General features: G+C 49.3%; 2 protein-coding genes across 2 annotated transcripts in view; one reads left to right on the top strand and one right to left on the bottom strand.

The window, feature by feature from the left end:
* Positions 1-18,057, bottom strand: part of LOC140390194 (uncharacterized) — a 114,909-nt gene that overhangs the window by 8,943 nt on the left and 87,909 nt on the right. The gene's annotated exons all lie outside the window — the stretch shown is intronic.
* LOC140390195 (uncharacterized) overlaps positions 13,430-18,057 on the top strand; it is a 64,695-nt gene continuing 60,067 nt past the window's right edge. The window contains exon 1 of the mRNA XM_072475145.1: positions 13,430-13,548. The gene's annotated coding sequence lies outside the window, so the exon portion shown is untranslated. The remainder of the gene's footprint in view (positions 13,549-18,057) is intronic.

Below are 18,057 nucleotides of genomic sequence, written 5' to 3'. Positions count from 1 at the left end.
GAATGAATTATGATCTTACTTTTACGATGCTTTAATTGCTCCCCTGTCTCCAAAAAGCCTATCTGACTTTCAAACCAGGATTTTTAAAAACATGACTGCAGCGGTCACATACTAACACAAGTCTTACTTCACAAAATTCATATGTCTGAAATTCCGACATTCATCACAGACTCAAACCACAAATAATGAGTGGATGATCTAACCCAGGCTCCTCCTGAGATGCTGGGAGAACTCTCCAGATCACTCACATCCTCCCCACTGTTGAGAAGGTTCAAGTCAGGTGTGATGGAAGACTTACCACTCACATGGATGGGAGAGCATCATCAAAAACAGCTGAAGAGCCTCGAGATTAAGAACATCCCAAATCTTATGCATTAGAGACTCTACGCACTCCCTCCATTACCAAATGCAATGAAAGCAATGCAGAGAAGCTTTCACAGATAGGTTGTCTTATGAGGAAAGATTGAACGTGCTAGGATTGTATCCATTGGCGTTTAAAAGAGTAAGAGCTTTGACAAAGGGTCATCTGGAGTTGAAATATTAGCTCTTTTCTCTCCTCACAGATGCTGCCCGACTTGTTGAGATTGTCTAGCATATTCTCTTTTGGTTTCAGATTCCAGCAATCACAGTACTTTGCTTTTATTAAGAGGTGACTTGATTGAAACATATAAGATCCTGAAGGGTAAGCACAAGTTGTTCCCTCTTCTGGGAGAATCTAGAATGAGGGGCCACTGGTTAAAAATAAAGGGTTGGCCATTTAAAACAGAGGCAAGGCAAAACATTTTCTCTCAGAGGGATGTGAGTCTTCAGAACTCTCTTCCTGATGAGGTGGGGAAAGCAGAGGTAGAGGTGGATGGATTCTTCGTCAGCAATGTGGTTTCACCTAAGGAGCTGTGCTCCGAAAGCTAGTGTTTGAAACAAACCTGTTGGACTTTAACCTGGTGTTGTAAGACTTCTTCATGTGGCGATAGGTTATTGGGGGCAGGCAGGATGCAGGTTTGTGGTGAGTATTAGGTCAGCTATTTTTTCATTAAATGTGGGAACTGGCTCGAGGGGCTGAATGGCTTGCACCCCCTCTTTGTTGCATGTTCATCAGCGAGATATTTAGTCCTCAACATTAATGCAGTTCCTTTAGCGGATGATTTGTCCAAACACTGTTCCTTCACACACCACCTCTTCATACCTGTCCTTTCAGAAGGTAAACCAGCTGCAGAATGGGAGGACAGAATGGGCGAGGTGAGTGGGCTTCGGCTAACATCTACAAGAGCCAATCAGAGAGAGGGGTACATCGACATCCTGCCCACAATTAACATGTCAATCACTCAATCAGCCAATCACAGAGGGGAAGGCGAGTCCTTTCTGATTCACTGCTCCTCCCATTTCTCCATCGTGTCTGTGGACATTCTCACCCTGTCGGAACTACATTACCCATGCTGCATGTGAACCCGGCAGCCTGCGCAGTGAAAAACGTTTTTTTGGAATGGTGGGGGTTGTAGTTCTGCGGTGCGCCACGATGGTCGGTGCCGTGTTCGGAGGTTGGAACATGAGCAAGCGCGTGCCCGAGCGGCGGTCACGGGGTGGGGCTGGAATTGGAGGTGCGCACCTGTAAATTCCAGCCCCGAGCAGCGGGAACCAGGAACTCAGCCGTTTAACCCCGTCACTCCCCATCCTTTCCACCCCCTCCCTCCCATCCTCTCCTCCCTAACCCCATCCCCTCACGTCTCCTTCACTCACCTACAATCAACCCCTTCCCTTATCCCCACCCATGATGTGGAGATACCGCTTTTGGACTGGGGTGAACACAGTAAGAAGTCTTACAACACCAGGTTAAAGTCCAACAGGTTTGTTTCAAACACTAGCTTTCGGAGCACTGCTCCTTCCTCAAGTGATGGCTCATCAGGTGAATCACTCACTGATGAAGGAGTTAAGCTCGGAAAGGTAGTGATTCCAAATAAACCTGTTGGATTTTAACTTGGTGTTGTAAGACTTCTTACTGTGCTTATCCCCATCATTCACCCCCTCCATCAGCCCTATCCCCCTCCATCACCATCCCCTCCTTCACAAACGCAGACCGCCCCCCCCAGCACCATACCCCCATAAAATCCTCCTTCAAATCCCCATTCTCGCTTCAACTCCCGTCCGTCCTTCGAGGCCTCCCACACTTCACCAGACTATCCACCCTTCCTTCACTCTCATCAATCCTCCCCAACCGCCCTCCCCCCCCCCCCCCCCCTTCACTTCTCCCGTCCCATAATTTGATATGTTAGGGAGGACCATATTTTAAAGTTTTGCAAGGGCAGAACTGCAGGTTCATCAATCATTAAAAGTAACAAAGCAGCTCAACAAGGACATTTTATAAAACAATCAAACAATAACAGGTCAATTTTTTAAGGAATAGAACTGACAAGCAGAGAAGTGGTGTTGAACTTGTCTAGAATCTTGTTTAGATCACACATCGAGAGCTTATGGGGATCAGGAGTTATGGGGAGAAGGCACAATGGGGGTGAGAAAAATATTAGCCAGATTGAATGACGAAGCAGACTTGATGGGCCTAGTGGCTTAATTCTGCTCCTAGGCCTTATGGCCTGTGCCCAGTTCAGATTAACATATTGAAAAAGGACAGAAAGGAACTAGAGAAGGTGAAAAAAAACATTGGTAAAGATGATAAAAGCAAATTACTTCAGATGCTGGAATTTGAAACAAAAACACCAAATACTGGACAATCTCAGCAGCTCTGGCAGCATCTGTGGAGAGAAAAGGGAGCTAACGGTTCCAGTCTGGATTACTCTTTGTAAAAGTTTTGATAAGGATGATATTGAGAATTGACAGATTGCAACTATCAGGAAAGACTGAACAGGCTGACACTCTTTTCCCCAGAAAAGAGAAGGCTGAGGGGGGATGTCATAGAAATCTTTAAAATTATGAATTATAAAATGAAAAATTTGGGGGTAAATGGAGAGAACATAGAAAAATACAGCACAGAACAGGCCCTTCGGCCCACAATGTTGTGCCGAACCTTTGTCCTAGATTAATCATAGATTATCATTGAATTTACAGTGCAGAAGGAGGCCATTCGGCCCATTGAGTCTGCACCGGCTCTTGGAAAGAGCACCCTACCCAAAGTCAACACCTCCACCCAACACTAAGGGCAATTTTGGACACTAAGGGCAATTTATCATGGCCAATCCACCTAACCTGCACATCTTTGGACTGTGGGAGGAAACCGGAGCACCCAGAGGAAACCCACGCAGACACGGGGAGAACGTGCAGACTCCGCACAAACAGTGACCCAAGCCAGAATCGAACCTGGGACCCTGGAGCTGTGAAGCAATTGTGCTATCCACAATGCTACAATGCTGCCCTTAAGAACAAATAAATCTACACTATATCATTTTAACGTAATCCATGTACCTATCAAATAGCTGCTTGAAGGTCCCTAATGTTTCCGACTCAACTACTTCCACAGGCAGTGCATTCCATGCCCCCACTACTCTCTGGGTAAAGAACCTACCTCTGACATCCCCCTATATCTTCCACCATTCACCTTAAATTTATGTCACCTTGAAATGGTTTGTTCCACCCGGGGATAAAGTCTCTGACTGTCTACTCTATCTATTCCCCTGATCATCTTATAAACCTCTATCAAGTCGCCCCTCATCCTTCTCCGTTCTAATGAGGAAAGGCCTAGCACCCTCAACCTTTCCTCGTAAGACCTACTCTCCATTCCAGGCAACATCCTGGTAAATCTCCTTTGCACCTTTTCCAAAGCTTCCACATCCTTCCTAAAATGAGGCGACCAGAACTGTACACAATACTCCAAATGTGGCCTGACCAAAGTTTTGTACAGCTGCATCATCACCTCACGGCTCTTAAATTCAATCCCTCTGTTAATGAACGCTAGCACATCATAGACCTTCTTCACAGCTCTATCCACTTGAGTGGCAACTTTCAAAGATGTATGAACATAGACCCCAAGATCTCTCTGCTCCTCCACATTGCCAAGAACTCTACCGTACCGTTAACCCTGTATTCCGCATTCATATTTGTACTTCCAAAATGGACAACCTCACACTTTTCAGGGTTAAACTCCATCTGCCACTTCTCAGCCCAACTCTGCATCCTATCTATGTCTCTTTGCAGCCGACAACAGCCCTCCTCACTATCCACAACTCCACCAATCTTCGTATCGTCTTCAAATTTACTGACCCACCCTTCAACTCCCTCAACCAAGTCATTAAGAAAATCACAAACAGCAGAGGACCCAGAACTGATCCCTGCGGTACGCCACTGGTAACTGGGATCCAGGCTGAATATTTGCCATCCACCACCACTCTCTGACTTCTATCGGTTAGCCAGTTCGTTATCCATCTGGCCAAATTTCCCACTATCCCATGCCTCCTTACATTCTGCAGAAGCCTACCATGGGGAACCTTATTTTTGTAAGGGCCACGAAGAATCCAGCACGAGTTTTAAGGATACAAAGTAATAAAATTTATTTACTATAACATATATACATAACAGTAGCAGTAACTTCCCTTGCTACATACTCCTTCCCCCTGGTTCCTGAACTGGCCAGCTTATTTATACTAGGAGTTTACGAGTGGTTTCTCCGCCCCCCTCATTGGGGAAGCTCATACTCCCACAGGATTGTGGGATAGTCATTAGTCCCCAGCCAATGCTAAGTAGGCAGGTCATAACATCCCTCCCCCCCAAAGTCCAAGGAATCCACCGAAGACCCTGGCGAAGGAGGGCGTCGGACTCGTTTGGCCGCAGGCCGGACGCCATTTGCACGCGGCGCTGGATCAGGCGGCGTGCAACGAGATGGAGACCGGCGCTTCCGTGATGAACGGCGCGGTTGTACATCCACGGCCCGTGGACCCGAGGATTCCCCCTCTGATGCATCCTGTGTTTCCATCTCGGAGTCAGAGTCTGCTGCCTCCGTCAAGTCAGCGTCTCTATCTCCATTCGGTCCCGTAACGACCTGCGCAGGCTTCGAGTGAGGCACCAGTGGAAGATTGTGAGGACTACCTTCCCTTGTCTCTGGTCTCTACGGCTGTTGAAATGAGCTCCGGGGGCGGGGAATCTTTTGAGGGGATGATCTTCTGGACCGAACGTGGTCTACATGTTTTCGCTGGAGACGACCCTGGGCTTGCACTTGGTAAGATATAGGGCCCGTTTGGCGAAAGATTACACCAGGAACCCATTGGGCACCACCAGCAAAATTCTGAACGAATACTGGGTCACCGGGCGCAAACTGCCGAATCGGACGATGCCAAGAAAATCCCTGTCCCTGCCGTTCTTGTGTGCGGCGTACTCTTGCGCCAATGTCCGGGAAAACCATACTAAGGCGGGTGCGAAGTCTCCGGCCCATTAGGAGTTCTGCGGGAGCTACCCCAGTCACTGCATGGGGGGTGGTCCTGTACGTAAACAAAAACCGAGCCAGTCTCGTGTCCATTGATCCGGAAGACTGCTTCTTTAGGCCTCTTTTGAATGTCTGCACTGCGCGCTCTGCCAACCCATTTGAAGCCGGGTGGTAAGGGGCAGTGCGGATATGGCGCATGCCGTTCATCTTTGTGAACCTAGCAAACTCCTCACTTGTGAATGGAGTGCCGTTATCCGTGACCAGCACCTCGGGGAGGCCATGCGTACTAAACGATAAACGCATCTTTTCAATTGTTGCGCAGGACGTTGTCCCCTGCATCTTATGCACCTCTAGCCATTTGGACTGGGCGTTAATTAGTAGAAGGAACATGGATCCTTGAAAAAGGCCTGCAAAATCTGCATGCAAGCGTGCCCAAGGCCGCCCTGGCCATTCCCAGTGATGTAGGGGCGCGGCCGGCGGAAGCTTCTGATGCTCCTGGCAAATGGAGCAGTTTTGGGCCACCTTCTCAATGTCGGTGTCGAGGCCTGGCCACCAGACATAACTCCGGGCGAACATTTTCATTTTGGTCACGCCTGGATGCCCATTGTGCAAGTCTGATAGTATCAGCTCCTGGCCTTTTTCCGGGACAATCACACGCGTCCCCCACTTCCACGCTGAATTCTGACAGCTTGGAGGAAAATGCCCGCAACTCGCCTGGGAGCTGTCTATGCTGCCCACCATACAGGACTATGTGCCGAATCTTTGACAGGACTGGCTCCGTCTGGGTCCACTCACGGATCTGTGATGCCGTGACAGGCAAGGTGTCCATAACATTTAGGGTTGCAACCATCTCACCGGTCGTGGGGGTCGACATGGGGCCGGTCGATAAAGGCAATCGGCTCAGTGCGTCGGCATTTGCTATCTGCGTACCTGGTTTGTGCTCCAGAGAATACTCGTATGCATCAAGCAACAAAGCCCAGCGCTGGATCCGTGCAGAAGCAATGGGCGGTATTGGCCTATCCTCTCTGAAAAGTCCCAGCAGGGGCTTATGATCAGTCACGATAGTGAAATGGCGGCCGTACACGTACTGGTGGAAGCGTTTCACCGCAAAAACCACTGCCAGGCCCTCCTTCTCGATCTGCGCGTAATCTTTCTCCGCTGCAGTCAATGTGCGGGAGGCGAAAGCTATCGGTCGCTCGGCCCCATTCTCCATCTTGTGGGACAGGACGCCCCAATACCATACGGGGATGCATCACATGTGACGAGCAAAGGCTTTCCAGGATCATAGTGGGTTAGTAACCCAGACGACGACAATTGTTGCTTTACCCGCCGGAAAGCGGTTTCTTGCGGCTGACCCCAAACCCAGGTGTGATTTTTCTTTAGCAGAAGGTGCAAAGGGGCCAGCGTAGTTGCCAGATTGGGGAGGAACTTACCGTAATAGTTTACGAGACCGAGAAAAGAACGAAGATGCGAAGTGTCAGTCGGGGCGGGGGCATGTTGAATTGCACGCACCTTCTCTGCGACAGGGTGCAGACCTTCACGGTCCACCCGATAACCTAGGTAGACTACTTCCTTTGCCTGAAATACGCACTTTGTGCGACGTAAACGGACTCCAGCCTCCGAAAGGCGTCTAAGGACAGCCTCCAGATTTTCCAAATGTTCTTGCTCCGACGTCCCTGTAATCAAAACGTCATCTAGGTAGACAGCCACACGTGGTAAACCTCTCAAAATGCCCTCCATAACACGTTGAAAAATTGCGCAGGCAGAGGATATTCCAAAGGGCAACCGTGTATATTCATACAGTCCCCGGTGTGTATTAATCGTTACATATGGTCGGGAGGTAGGGTCCAGCTCCAACTGCAGGTAGGCGTGACACATATCTAATTTTGTGAACGAGAGTCCACCTGCAAGTTTCGCGTAGAGATCCTCTATGCGAGGCACTGGATATCGGTCGAGTCGGGAAACTGTATTCACTGTAAGTTTATAGTCGCCACACAAGCGAACTGTGGCATCTGGCTTCATTACAGGTACAATTGGTGCTGCCCAGTCAGCAAAACGGACGGGCCTGACAATACCCAAACTCTCCAAACGAGTAAGCTCCCCTTCTACCTTCTTGAGCAAGGCGTAAGGCACTGGCCGCGCCCGGAAATAGCGCGGCGTGGCTCCTAGTTCAACTTGGATACGGGCTACGGCCCCTTTTATTTTCCCCAAACCAGGCTGGAATACATCTGGGTATCGTCCTAGCACCTCAGTCAACCCTTCAGAAACTGTTTGGAGGATGTGCTGCCATTGCAACTGCAAATGGCGCAACCAGTCCCGACCCAACAGGCTGGGCCCATGGCCGCGCACCACGATAAGTGGGAAACGCCCCTCCTGGCGTCCATAGACAACAGGGGTCATTGTAGTTCCTGCAATGTCCAGTGGTTCCCCCGTGTAGGTGGCCAACCTGGCCTGTGAGTCGGTTAATGTAAGGGTCTGTATACCCTGCTTGATGCGGTCGAATGTCCTCTGGGCGATCACGGAGACCGCTGCGCCAGTATCCAACTCCATCTCAAGCGGGTGGCCATTGACCCGTACTGTCACCTTAATGGGGGCCACACGGGGAGCTGCCACACAATGCAGCTGCAGGCAGTCGTCCTCCGTCTCCACGTCCTCAGGAGTAGTCGCCGCAGGTTCATCCACATGGAAGGTACGGCCCCTGGGCTGGTCCCAGTTTCGGTCGGAACGACGGCCCAGGACCGCCGTCCGCGACGGGGTCGGCGCCTACAAGTCTGACACGGGCATGGCTCCTCATCCATTGGCTCTGGAGAAGGCTCCCTTCGGGGAGGAATGTCCGATCGCCACTGGCGTCGGGCCGGACGTTGCCTCGCCCAAGGTACCGCAGGAGTGCGGGGGGACGTTTTTGGACGGAAAGGGTTGCGCCCCAAGGCATGCACTTCCATTCCCTGTAGCTCCTGTACTCCTCGCTCTGCGCTCTCTCGGGACAAGACTATTTGAATGGCCTGTTGAAGTCAATGTTGGCTCCGCTAACAACTTTCTGCTGTATTGTTAATACCGCAAACCAAATGGTCGCGTAACATTTCTGACAAGGTCTCACCATAGTCACAGTACTCCGCAATCCTGCGTAGCCTGGATAGAAAATCGGCAAGGGATTCTCCAGGGGTCCTCTCAGTGGTATTAAATCGGTAACGCTGGACTATCGTGGACGGGGTTGGGTTAAAGTGTTGCCCCACTATATTCACAAGTTCATCAAACGTTTTGGTGTCCGGCGCAGCTGGGTACGTAAGGCTCCTAATCACCCCAAACGTATGCGGGCCGCAGGCGGTGAGCAATATGACCACCTGGTGCTCGTTTTCGGTGATATTGTTTGCCCGGAAATAGTAACGCATCCGTTGTGTGTACTGGTTCCAGCTTTCCAGCGCAGCATCAAAAACATCCAAACGTCCGTACAGAGGCATGGTATAATAGAAAACAACTTCCAACCTGTATCCAACAAAAGTCCAAGGAGGTGGCTTCAGCAGTGTAGACAGCTATTCACTTTTACCTTCGTCGCCAGTTTTGTAAGGGCCACGAAGAATCCAGCACGAGTTTTAAGGATACAAAGTAATCAAATTTATTTACTATAACATATATACATAACAGTAGCAGTAACTTCCCTTGCTACATACTGCTTCCCCCTGGTTCCTGAACTGGCCAGCTTATTTATACTAGGAGTTTACTAGTGGTTTCTCCGCCCCCCTCATTGGGGAAGCTCATACTCCCACAGGATTGTGGGATAGTCATTAGTCCCCAGCCAATGGTAAGTAGGCAGGTTATAACACTTATCAAATGCCTTACTTAAATCCATGTACACTACATCCACTGCTTTACCTTCATCCATATGCTTGGTCATCTCCTCAAAGAATTCAATAAGACTTGTAAGGCAAGACCTACCCCTCACAAATCCGTGCTGACTATCCCTAATCAAGCAGTGTCTTTCCAGATGCTCAGAAATCCTATCCTTCAGTACCCATTCCATGACTTTGCCTACCACCGAAGTAAGACTAACTGGCCTGTAATTCCCAGGGTTATCCCTAGTCCCTTTTTTGAACAGGGGCATGACATTCGCCACTCTCCAATCCCCTGGTACTACCCCTGTTGACAGTGAGGACGAAAAGATCATTGCCAACGGCTCTGCAATTTCATCTCTTGCTTCCCAAAGAATCCTTGGATATATCCCGTTCGGCCCGGGGGACTTGTCTATCCTCAAGTTTTTCAAAATGCCCAACACATCTTCCTTCCTGACAAGTATTTCCTCGAGCTTACCAGTCTGTTTCACACTGTCCTCTCCAACAATATGGCCCCTCTCATTTGTAAATACAGAAGAAAAGTACTCGTTCAAGACCTCCTATCTCTTCAGACTCAATACACAATCACCCGCTACTGTCCTTGATCGGACCTCCCCTCGCTCTAGTCATTCTCATATTTCTCACATATGTGTAAAAGGCCTTGGGGTTTTCCTTGATCCTACCCACCAAAGATTGTTCATGCCCTCTCTTAGCTCTCCTAATCCCTTTCTTCAGTTCCCTCCTGGCTATCTTGTATCCCTCCAACGCCCTGTCTGAACCTTGTTTCCTCAGCCTTACATAAGTCTCCTTTTTCCTCTTAACAAGACATTCAACCTCTCTTGTCAACCATGGTTCCCTCACTCGACCATCTCTTCCCTGCCTGACAGGGTCATACATATCAAGGACACGTAGTACCTGTTCCTTGAACAAGTTCCACATTTCACTTGTGTCCTTCCCTGACAGCCTATGTTCCCAACTTATGCACTTCAATTCTTGTCTGACAACATTGTATTTACCCTTCCCCCAATTGTAAACCTTGCCCTGTTGCACGCACCTATCCCTCTCCATTACTAAAGTGAAAGTCACAGAATTGTGGTCACTGTCTCCAAAATGCTCCCCCACTAACAAATCTATCACTTGCCCTGGTTCATTACCAAGTACTAAATTCAATATTGCCCCTCTACATACTGAGTTAGAAAAGCTTCCTGGACACACTGCACAAACACCACCCCATCCAAACTATTTGATCTAAAGAGTTTCCACTCAATATTTGGGAAGTTGAAGTCACCCATGACTACTACCCTGTGACTTCTGCACCTTTCCAAAATCTGTTTCCTAATCTGTTCCTCCACATCTCTGCTACTATTGGGGGACCTATAGAAAACCCCTAACAAGGTGACTGCTCCTTTCCTATTTCTGACTTCAACCCATACTACCTCAGTCGGCTGATACGCCTCGAACTGCCTTTCTGCAGCTGTTATACTATCTCTAATTAACAATGCCACCCCCCACCTCTTTTACCACCCTCCCTAATCTTATTGAAACATCTATAACCAGGGACCTCCAACAACCATTTCTGCCCCTCTTCTATCCAAGTTTCTGTGATGGCCACCACATCGTAGTTCCAAGTAACGATCCATGCCTTAAGTTCACCCACCTTATTCCTGATGCTTCTTGCGTTGAAGTATACACACTTCAACCCATCTCCGTGCCTGCAAGTACTCTCCTTTGTCAGTGTTCCCTTCCCCACTGCCTCATTACACGCTTTGGCGTCCTGAATATCGGCTACCTTAGTTGCTGGACTACAAATCCGGTTCCCATTCCCCTGCCAAATTAGGTTAAACCCTCCCGAAGAGTACTAGAAAACCTCCCTCCCAGGATATTGGTGCCCCTCTGGTTCAGATGCAACCCGTCCTGCTTGTACAGTTCCCACCTTCCCCAGAATGCGCTCCAATTATCCAAATACCTGAAGCCCTCCCTCCTACACCATTCCTGCAGCCACGTGTTCAGCTGCACTCTCTCCCTATTCCTAGCCTCGCTATCACGTGGCACCGGCAACAAACCAGAGATGACAACTCTGTCTGTCCTGGCTTTTAACTTCCAGCCTAACTTCCTAAACTCATTTATTACCTCCACACCCCTTTTCCTACCTATGTCGTTGGTACCAATGTGCACCATGACTTCTGGCTGCTCACCCTCCCCCTTCAGGATCCTGAAGACATGATCCGAGATTATACATGGGCCAGAAATATAAGATGGGCAATAATAAATCCAATGAGGAATTTAGGAGAAACTCTCCCAAGAGAATGATTAGAATGTGACCTTGCTCCCACAGGAAATGATTGAGGTAAATAGTTTTGATGCATTTTTTTTAAATTTAGAGTACCCAATAATTTTTTTTTCCAATTAAGGGGCAATTTAGCGTGGCCAATTGACCTAACCTGCACATCTTTGGGTGTGGGGGTGAAACTCACGCAGACACAGGGAGAATGTGCAAACTCCACACGAACAGTGATCCGGGGCCAGGATCAAACCCAGGTCCTCAGCACCGTAGGCAGCAGTGCTAGCCACTGCACCACCCTGCCACCCAGTTTTGACGTATTTGATAGGAAGCCAGGTAAGTAGATGAGGTAGAAAGGAATAGAAGGATCTGCTAATAGAATGAGATGAAATAGGTCGGGAGAAAGCTCACGTGGAGTATAAGCACCAGTAGAAAGCAGATGGACCAAATTATCTGTTTATGTGCTTTTAAAAACTAGAATCAAAATTTTAAAAATGCTCGTTCCCACCCAGGGTCGATCTATCCTATTTTATCTCCTCAGAGTTGGTCACATTGGAGTAAATCTTTGAGTGACTGTCACTCCCCTGAGTCACACCTCAAGCACTGGTTCAGTTTGTTAGCGATGTTGCTTCACAGCGCCAGGGACCCAGGTTTGATTCCCGGCTTGGGTCACTGTCTGTGCCGAGTCTGCACGTACTCCCTGTGTATGCGTGGGTTTTTTCCGGGTGCTCCGGTTTCCTCCCACAAGTTCCAAAAGTGCTTGTTGGATAGCGCCGGAGTGTGGCGACTACGGGATTTTCACAGTAACTTCATTGCAGTGTTAATGTAAATCTACTTCTGACACTTAGAAAGATTATTATTATTATGCTTAATGGACAAATATCTTTAAGTCGAGCAGAGGAAATGAGGAACTCAAAAGTTACCAAAAAGTATACTGTGCTAAGCTTTTCAACAGCAGAACGCAGCCATTTTGGCACTCAAGAGATCGGTGGAGCTTGGTTCGATTAGTTGGCCGGTTGCCAATGAATTGGCCAAAAGGCAGTATTCTGCCTAGTAACCGGCAGAGATTGGGTCCTCCCCGAGAGGGATGATTTTCAGAGAACTAAGGGAAGAACAGTCGGGTCCTGGTCACTCGGAGGAAAGAAGTTACTCTCTCTCGTGTGTCTTCTTCAGAAAAGCTACATAGCTGTACAGAGAATCTGAATGAATCCACAGCAAAACCCACTACAGTCTGAAAGCAGAAACCTCAAACTGACAGCCTAGATTGAAGGAAGGTGTTCTAGAAGGCAACCATCTGAAACAAAGACTTTATCCTTTTTACTTATTGTTTTACACCCCTTTTCCCCACTCTGTTTGCTTCTGTCTTGTGTATGCGTGAAGATCTGGGGGCAGGTCAAAGCGCGGGTTAGAAATTAGATCAAAGTTAACCTGTTGTATTTAACTATAGCTATTGTTATTAATAAAATTGTTTAAATTTACAAATCTGGTGACTGTAGTTATTGGGCAGCCAACTTTCGGTGTTTTCCTGAGAATTATTTGTTAGTTTCAATAGTGTTGGGACGCTGGTCAAGTGGGGCTGGAATTAACCATGCACTAGCCCAGGGGGTCGTAACATGCCCCATTCGCCTGTGCAGATGCTGAACCCACCACTTCACATCATCGCTGCCTTGGATGCTGTAGGTTTTCCTCTTCTGATCTTTTGTCAAACACATCCGAGGCTACACATCCCACACTGATGTTGTCAGTTTGAAACCCTCCGAGGATGAAGAATGTTATTCCCACACTAGAAATCTCTGTCAAACATTTACCAGGGGAACTGAGACAGCAGCTGCAATAAGTGAAGTTTCATTCGGATGGGCCAATGACAAGTTTAAGTCCCCACCTGAGCTGCTGCTCAAAGTCGCCTCCGTTTCCCGGTCAGTTTCCCAAACTTCAGGGAACTCCTGTTACTGCAGAAATATTTGGATTGTCTGTGAGAGACGTCAATCAGAGAGCCCACCCACTCTGCCCATTCTCTCCTCTTCCTCTACCACAGCTGCTTCACTTCCTGTAGGGACTCCAAACCAAGTCAGGAGATGGTGAGTGAAGGAGCAGAATTTAGAAGAATTACATTGCACAATATCCACACTAATGTTCAGGCAGTCTGACTATCCTGTGGGCAGTCAGGTGTGCAAATGCCCCTTATGCTGTGTGAGAAGATCCAGCTCAGAGACCTGTTTACTCGGTGCTTTGTGCTGAGCTGTTTGATTGGCTGTGTGTTGGATTGTGTGTTTATTGGAAGCATTTCCCTTCTGATTTACAGGCTGAGTTTTGTTGATGGGTCATTGCTGAATATGAGAAGGTGAGGTGTAATTATCTGGGAGGGGCAGAGTGAGGATTCTCACTGATTTCCTATTGTTGAGTTGTGTGTGTGGTTGGGAGCTGGTTATTCTGTGGACTGAAAGGTCAGTTCTGTCTGTGTTGGGATCTGGCTGTTTCTTTACTTTTCAAATCTCTTCCGAACTCCCAACCCCACCCCCTCCCCCTACCTCTGTGACCTCCACAACGTAAAAAAAATTGTATTAATATAGATCCTTACACGATTCAGGAATTCTGTGACCATGTGACCAAGCTGGAGTGTATGACAGCCTACTGATGTGATAGGCAGGTCGGTTTGGTGTGGACTGCACTTGATGCAGCGATGCGAGAAACAGACCTCTAACACTGTAGAAGATCCAACACGGTTTTATTGAATGATGGAACTAACATACATATTTAACTGTGGGTCGACACTATACTGAACTGATTGGAGACCTTGTACTAGCCTGACCAGACTTACTAGCTACCGCATGGTGTTTGCACTTACTAGCTACCGCACTGTGCTAGCTCATGGACTCGGACTGTCTCAATGGCTGGGTCCCAAGAGAGCGGGAAACCTAGTGCCCTCTGGCTTTATAGTGGTAGTGTCCTGTCTGGTGATTGGCTGCACTGTACTGTGTGCTTACTGGTCATCCTATGTCAATCACTGCCTGTCTGCACTTCATTATATACATGAGTGGATATTATGACATCTCCCCCTTTTAAAAAAAATAAATACTAAGGTGTGGAAATTAGGTGTCCATAAATATATATATATGCCTGACTATATACAGAAAGATGTCTAAACGAACATATATACATAGGAAGGTTGTGATCGTGCAGATGCATGGCAAATGAAACAATATTTACAGAGGTCCAGTTGGTGAAGTCACAAAAATGTACAAAAGCTCAGTCTATAGATTTAGTCTTTGTGGTGGGCGACGAATTCTTGTTGATCGGTGCAGCCTGCGCTTGGAGAGGCGGGATCGCTGGCATCGCGGGGGGCGCGTGGACCTTCAGGATTGCTGGTAGCTCGGTGGCTCATGGTAGGGTACGTCCGAAGGAGGAATCGTAGGCAGCGGGGCACGCCGGTCAGGTAGTGGGCGTGGAACTCTTCGCAGTGACCGTCTGTTGCGCCGTAGCAGGGAGCCATCAACCATGCGGACAAGGAATGATCTTGGGGCCACTTGTTGAGCACAACAACTGTGGCTGACCAGCCGCCCTCAGGCAACTGTACTCGAACATGATCAGTTGGGGCCAGCTCGGGCAGATCCATGGCATGGGCATCGGACGTGGCTTTCTGTTGGGCCCGTGACTGCTGCATTTTCTGTAAGACCGTGAGATGGTCAAGGTCGGGAACGTGGATAGCTAGAACTGTGGACCTCAGAGTGCGATTCATGAGCATCTGGGCTGGAGACAATCCAGTGGACAGTGGGGTTGCCCTGTATGCCAGCATCGCCAGGTTAAAATCGGAGCCTGAATCTGCAGCTTTGCACAGCAGCCGCTTTACAATGTGGATCCCTTTTTCGGCCTTCCCGTTTGACTGCGGATAGTGGGGACTGGAGGTTATGTGACGGAAGTTGTAGGACTGCAAAATCAGACCATTCCTGGCTGTAAAAGCAAGGACCGTTGTCGCTCATTACCGTGAGCGGTATCCCATGCCTGGTGAACGTTTCTTTGCAGGCTTTGTTTACCGCCATCGACATGAGGTCGGACAGTTTCACTACTTCTAGGTAACTGGAGAAGTAGTCGACCAGGAGTACGTAGTCACGCTCCCTGGCGTGGAAAAGGTCTACACCGACTTTGGACCACGGAGAGGTCACAATCTCGTGCTGCTGCAACGTTTCTTTGGGTTGAGCTGGCTGAAACTTCTGACAGGTAGGGAAATTGAGGACTGCGTCGGCAATGTCCTGGCTGATACCCAGCCAATAGACCGCCTCCCGAGCTCTGCGTCGACATTTCTCGACCCCAAGGTGACCCTCATGGAGTTGGCCCAGCACCATAGCACGCATATTCTGAGGAATTACGATTCTGTTGCGTTTCAGAAGGATTCCCTCCACCACCATCAGGTCATCTTTTACGTTATAGAACTGGGGACATTGTCCCTTCTGCCAGCCATTGGTAAGGTGCTGCATCACGTGCTGCAGCAGAGGATCCTTGGCCGTCTCCTCACGAATTTGGACCACCCGTTCGTCAGAGACCGGAAGGTTCGAGGCACACAACTGCACTTGGGCTTCTATGTGGCAGATGAAGTCACTTTGTTCATGCGGTGTGGTAATGGACCTGGACAGGGCGTCTGCAACGATCAGCTCTTTACCTGGCGTGTAGACCAGTTCAAAGTCGTAGCGGCGTAGCTTTAGAAGAATACGCTGTAACCGAGGTGTCATGTCGATTAAATCCTTCTGGATTATGTTGACTCGAGGCCTGTGGTCCGTCTCTACTGCGAATTTCGGCAGACCATAAACATAGTCGTGGAACCTGACTATCCCTATTAGGAAGCCCAGACACTCCTTCTCAATCTGAGCGTACCGTTGCTCAGTGGGCGTCATGGCCCTACAGGCATACGCTACTGGAGCCCAGGACGCGGAGTCAACCCGCTGAAGGAGCACCGCCCCAATGCCGTCCTGGCTTGCATCAGGTGATATCTTGGTTTCCTTGGTTGGGTCGAAGAACGCTAGAACCGGGGCTGTGGTGAGCTTTGCTTTCAGCTCACGCCATTCCTCTTCATACATGGGCAGCCACTGGAATTCCGTCTACTTCTTGACGAGATGGCGGAGGACCGTGGTGTGGGATGCCATATTGGGAATGAATTTCCCGAGGAAGTTGACCAGTCCGAGAAGGCGGAGGACCGCCTTCTTGTCCTCCGGGGTCTTCATGGCATTGATCGCCAAGACCTTGTCGGCGTCTGGCCGTATGCCCTGCTGCGAGATGTGGGCACCTAGGAATTTGATCCCCAATTAACCAAATGAGCACTTGGCCCTGTTGAGCTGAAGACCATGTTCATGGATTCTTTGGAATACCTCCTTGAGGTGAGCGATGTGTTCCTGGGGCGTTGTGGACCAAATAATGACATTGTCAACGTACACTCACACCCCCCTCGATGCCCTCCATCATCTGTTCCATGATGCGGTGAAATACTTCGGAGGCAGATATGATGCCAAAAGCCATCCGGTTGCAGCTGTAGCGACCGAACGGGGTGTTGAACGTGCACAATTTGCGACTGGACTCGTCCAGTTGTATTTGCCAAAAACCCTTGGAGGCGTCGAGCTCAATGAAGAATTGGGCATGAGCCATCTCACTGGTCAACTTTTCACGTTTTGGTATCGGGTAATGCTCCCGCATGATGTTGCGGTTAAGATCCTTCGGGTCAATGCAAATGCGAAGCTCCCCTGACGGCTTCTTGACGCAGACCGTGAAGCTGACCCAGTCTGTGGGCTCTGTGACCTTTGATATGATGCCCTGGTCTTAGAAGTCCTGTAATTGCTTCTTCAGACGATCCTTGAGGGGCACCAGCACCCGGCGAGGTGCATGAATTACAGGGGTGGCGTTCGGCTTGAGCAGGATTTTGTATCGGTATGGGAGCATGCCCATTCCGTCGAACACACTGTGGTACTGCGTGATGATGTCATCTATGTCGGCTTGCAAGTTTCCATCGGGCGAGGCCGTCGCCGGTGATGATGACATGGTGTGGACGCGTTGAACAAGGTTCAGGAGCTTGCAGGCATGAGCACCGAGCAGGGATGCTCTGTCAGGCCCGACGATTTCAGACCGCAGTGTTGCCTTGATCGCCTTGTTGGATACCCCCAGTTGACACAAGCCACTGGCAGCTATGGCGTTGCCATTGTAGTCAAGGAGCTGGCAGGCCAGTGCAAGAATGCTTGGTTTGGCGCGGATGGTGTTGAGGTCGGATTTCGAGATGAGGTTCGCTGATGCGCCGGTGCCCAGTTTGAACCGGATGCGGGCCTTGTTCACTGTGAGGACAGCATACCTCACATCGTTGGGATCCACACTGAGTATCGAGAGGCGTTGCGTAGGTGTGGTGGAAGGCAGCGCATGTGTAGTTATGATGCCCACCCGGTATGGGGACTTGAGGCACTCAGCATCAGGGTCTGTAGGGCTGTCGGGATCATGATCTGGCATGCCTTGTTGTATTGAGCGGACACTTCTGCACTGCAGCTGGGATCGCTGGCTGCTGAGTGGTGGAGTAGATCTGCAAAGGGTTGCGTAGTGGCCAAGCTTGCCACACTGTA

Source organism: Scyliorhinus torazame, chromosome 14, assembly GCF_047496885.1.
Source record: "Scyliorhinus torazame isolate Kashiwa2021f chromosome 14, sScyTor2.1, whole genome shotgun sequence".
In the NCBI taxonomy this organism is placed as follows: Eukaryota; Metazoa; Chordata; class Chondrichthyes; order Carcharhiniformes; family Scyliorhinidae; genus Scyliorhinus; species Scyliorhinus torazame.
This window is presented reverse-complemented; position numbering and strand designations above follow the sequence as displayed.